This window comes from Propithecus coquereli, unplaced genomic scaffold, assembly GCF_000956105.1.
Source record: "Propithecus coquereli isolate 6110/MARCELLA unplaced genomic scaffold, Pcoq_1.0 Scaffold120, whole genome shotgun sequence".
In the NCBI taxonomy this organism is placed as follows: domain Eukaryota; kingdom Metazoa; phylum Chordata; class Mammalia; order Primates; family Indriidae; genus Propithecus; species Propithecus coquereli.
The window spans coordinates 739598-744422 of record NW_012136081.1 but is presented as its reverse complement, the minus strand read 5'-3'; the positions used below and the strand labels follow the sequence as shown (position 1 = coordinate 744422).

Genomic DNA, 4825 nt, shown 5'->3' with positions numbered 1-4825 from the left:
TGGTGAGAACAAGGCCCAATGGAAGTGGAAGGGGCTTACCCAAAGTCTTAGACTGAGCTGGTGCTACTCCTTGCACTTTCCAACTGTTGTCTTTGATCTCTAGGTGAGGAATTTGGGGTCGGCAGTATCACTTCTATTTTTAGCAACTGTGCTGTTGTGAAATACAGTTGCCTGGAGGACGTGCTGCATGGCTGCTCCTGGAAGATCAACAACAAGCTCGATGGGATGTACCTGCCCCTGCCTGTGGACAAGATCATGCAACGTACGAAACAGATGGTCAACAAGATCGTGCAGTACAGCCTGATCGAAGGGAATTGTGAGGACTTCGTCAATGACCTCAGATACGGCGTGCCCAGGAGCCAGCAGGTGTGTCCCCATTTGCCCTGATGGTGGCTTCCCCTAGAGCTTTCTTGGAGTTTGTCATCTCAGTGACCAGAATGGCAATCAGTGGTGTCGTCATATTATTTGCTGTACTCGTAGTGCCTTCTATTTTTACAGGACTTTAGGGTTCAGGAGGTATTTTCACCTCTGTTAACCCATGGAGGAACAGAAAAGGAACTGGGCTGATAGTAAGACCACCAGGTTGGAGCCCCAGCTCAGCTATTAAGTCGGGGGTCTCCTTGGTTGAGTCACTTTATTTCTGAGACTGTTTCTTCCTTTACAAAGCAGGGATAGGTGGAGGTTGCAAACTAGTAGCCTATGGGCCATATCTTGGATTTGTATTTTTTTTTATGTGATTACTTGTCAACATTTGAAAATAGAGAAATTTTATATAAAAGATCTGGATTCTCAGCTTTTCTCGAACAGCCAATTGATGAGGCCACTGGGCTGTCATTCCTGTTCTCTGACACTCTGTGGGGCTGCACTGTGGCTCTGTGACCCCCTGCCACACAGGGCAATGGTAAATTAAATGTGGTACAGTACACGCGAAAGAGCTTTGAAGCCTAAGTGTCTGCAACTGTTTGGGCTGCTCTTGTTAGTAAGTGATCCTTACTAAAACTCCATGAGATCAGCAGTGGAAGTGTTTATTGTCCCCTTTTGAATAGATGAAAAAAAAATCAAGGAAGAACATAATTGTTCTATGTTTTCCCTATGTTTCTTATATTCTCTGAACAGTGGGCTCAAATCCCAAAGTTGGCCTCTCTACTCTTGTTCTCCCATCTCTCAGTGGGCACTGGTGGCCTTTGCCCACCCCTCGCCCCCACCCCTTTACTTTCTTGCATCCTCTCCTATCCTGTATTCCATTCTTGTGAGGCCTTGCTCTGGGGCCAGGGCCTTGGTGGGCTCTGGTGTGAGGAATCTCCCATCCCATGAGCATTTGTGCATAAAAAGGTGACCCCAAGGATCATGAGCATTTCAGGAAGCTCTCTGAAGAAGCCTGGGTCCAGGAGTCATGAGACCCAAGCCCAGAGCTGAGCTTGGACATCACTTCACCGTGCGGCTCTGACCAAGCGAGTCACCCACGCTGGCTCTCAGATTCCCCTTTGGTAGAATGAGAACCTCAGTGGCTGTGTTGCTCTGAGATCTTTTGCCTCTGAGCCCCATGCTGGAGGCAGACCCTGGGCCGAATGGCTCTGAGGGAGGAAGAGGATGCAATCCTGGCTTCGGTTGGTCTCTTGCAACTCCGGGATTTTTGGAAACATAGGATGGCACAGGCTGCTTCCTCTTTTAGGAAAAGACTCCAAACAGGCTAGTTCCTGAATGGAAATGGTGGGGTGGAAGTAGGGGAACGTGCAAGCCTGGGGCTGGTACTGACTGTCCTGGGACTCTTGTGCTTTGCCGGTAGAACATGCCCTGACGGAAGGAGCGAAGGCTGCAGGAGCGGTTATTTCAGCCGTGGTGGATAGCATAAGACCCAAACCACTAACTGCCTGAAGAGGCTGACAACGCCACGTAGAGGAAGAGCTACTGACACTGCAAAGAGAACATGCCTCCTTCCCTCCCCTTGCTTTCTTCTGTCAATGGCCCTGGTTAAGAAAATTGTGAGCTTCTGGAAGAATCTAGAATGTATCCAATTACCCCTCTAGAAATACATCCATTGTATGTGGTCATAGACTCAAGGACTCTGATGATGGGAAGAATTAATATCTATTGTGTATCTATTATGTGCCAGGCACTGTGCTAGGCATTTCACATACTTATCTAATTTTACTCTTTGTAGGAAGGAGCCTTGCTTGTTTCTTAGGCTGACCTTGGTCTTTGATGCTTGAATGCCGTCAGAAACACCCTGGAAACCTCTGCTCAAACATTTCCAGTAATGAAGAACTCTTTCCAGAATTCTTTTCATTGAATTAAAATACCTCTAGTTTCTTTCCATTTATCTTAATTCTGCCCTTTTCGACCCACAGTGTAGTTTGGGCTTGGGGGGAGGACTTTAAGAAAAATTGTTGAGTCGCTATTTAGGGGCCCACTATACCTTAATCTAGAAACACATTTCCCAAGAAATATTTTCTTTTTAAAATTATACATCAAATTTAGTCTTTATTGTTTAAAAATTCTTGATTGAAGGTATCATTGATGAAACCATTCATCTTGCTTTCCTACCTTATAATTACCAAAATATTTAAAGTTTCTATTCTCACTGATTTCAGATGAATATTTTAACTAATTTAATCAATGAGCCTTTTCCATGTGAATGAGGGAGAGCAAGGAGTGGTTTTTATGTTTTGAAGAATGTTGACATGGTGACAGGTCTGAAATTATGGCTGGGGATTGTAGTGCCAGTTGAGAGCTGAGGCCACCCAAGAAGGCTAGAGAAAGGGTTCTCTTATGGCTCTGGGGATGCCTAGAAAATATGAAGAATGTGGAAGGGGGCAAGATTGATTAGAAGAAAATAGACTCTCAATGAAACTCTTCAACTTTTTGCCCTCCATCCTTTCTTTGGCAATCCAAACTCGACTGCCTCTTCCTATTTCCTAGATGCTGGAGTCTGGGTGCGTGCCTTTTCCTCCCTCTGCCCTCACTTCTGTTAGTTATGACTAGGATGAAGCCATTGCCTCCAGTTCCTCTTCCCGAAATCCCATCCTTCCCCCGAGCCCTGAAAATTAGTTGGGTTCCCTGTACCTCTTCCTTCAATCTCTACCCATCATATGGTCTAGGTTGAGACTTCCTTTGAAGCAGAACCAAAGTATCAGAAATTTATATTGTATAAAACTATATTCCTGTTAGCTATAAACTAACTCAGCCATGTTTCAGTGAACCTTTTAATCTGAAGATGACTTTTGAACTCATGGACCATATTAATATCAATGTTTAATCAAAAAAACTGGATGTTTGATTAACAAACATCTCCCCCTTACCAAAGAGTGTTTAGTAACTTCTAAGCAAAGGGCTTCTCCATCTCTTGCATATATTTGGGACAGAAAGACACTTTTCTGGCTTCTTTCTGGTTTGAACCCAGCGGGCCAGACACTCTCTGGAGCATATCAGGGTTCATGTCTATTCATTCATTCAAAAACCATTTTTGAGTGTCTCCCAAGTGCCAAGCTCTGCCTACTCCCACCTTTGCCTGAACCCACGGGCAGTGGTCAGGGGTGGCTGTGAGTTCTGAGTCTGAAAGATGAGGAACCCACGGCCTTGGTTGATTTTCCAGAACAGCGGCTTCCACATTTTTCAGCAGAACCCTCTCTTCAGGCGTAGTATCACTGAGCTGCCCAATGTAAAAAAAAGATAAAAAAAAAAAAAATGGAGCAGCTCTGCCCAAAACAGGACCCACAGCTTTGTGAAAAAGCCAGAGGGGCATCTGCTAGACTGGAAGCCCTCCTTGACATGGTCTGCCTACTGTTAATGGGACTAAGATAATAATGACAACAACAACAGTAACATTCATTGAGTGCTCACGCTGTTCTGGTCACTGTTTTGCACACTTTAGAAACATCCCTACAAGAACCTTCATTTAACCCGTCGGGCTATGTGTTCATCTCCATTATTTCCACTACAGACTTTGTGGCCCCCTAAGCAGACCGCCCCACTCGGCCAGCTTTGTCTGGTGCTTTAACTGAGTAAGCATTTATAGCAGTAATGTCTCCAGTTGGCAAAATAAGGAAATTGAAACAAAGAGTTGATTTACAATGAGACCCGAGATAAATGGGGGAAGAGGGTTGTTAAGGCCCAAAGATGCATCACAATAGAGACAATTTGGGCAGAGGCAAAGGGCTGCGCCATCCGGGGCTCACCAGTGGTGAAATCTTTCAGGAGGGCAGCTTTGGTGCTTCAAGGAGCCCAGTCTTGCACAACTGTAGCAGGAGCAGGCTTCACTACCATCTCAGCTCAGGGGAATATAGCAAGAACTTTCCATAGGTCAAATGCAGATGCTGAGGGTTCTGTTTTCCATACCTCTATACCCTGTGTGTGGGTACCCAGAGCAGCCTTGAGCAGCTCCCCCAAAGCTCTGGGATTTCACAGTGTTAGGCATAAAGAATTCACCCTCCCCAATGTTCCATACAAACTTCCTATAAAACCCACTGCTCTCCCCTTCCTAGGGGTGTATTAGGCAGGTAGCCTTTGCTAGACCCCTAGGGAGATAAGGGAATGGAATGCAAAAGGGAAACTTACTTTCCTTATCTCTCCTGATAAGGAGGATGCTTATCCCTCCCGGTTATTCCCTAGGGAGGTAAAGGAATGGAATGTGAGAGAGGAACTTACTTTTCTTATCCCTCCTGATAAGGAGGTGCTTATCCCTCCTGAGTTGTTCCCTAGGGAGATAAAGGAATGGAATGCAAGAGGGGAACTTACTTTCCACATCCCTCCTGGTTGTCTGAAAAGAATCTATTTACTTCCCCCTGAAAAACCCTCTATAAAATCCAAGGCTCTCCCCTTTTCTCTC

The 4825-nt window shown here is 45.4% G+C and overlaps 1 protein-coding gene across 1 annotated transcript in view; it reads left to right on the top strand.

Moving 5' to 3' along the window:
- HRASLS5 (HRAS-like suppressor family, member 5) overlaps nt 1–4825 on the top strand; it is a 21445-nt gene that overhangs the window by 14639 nt on the left and 1981 nt on the right. The window lies entirely within an intron of this gene.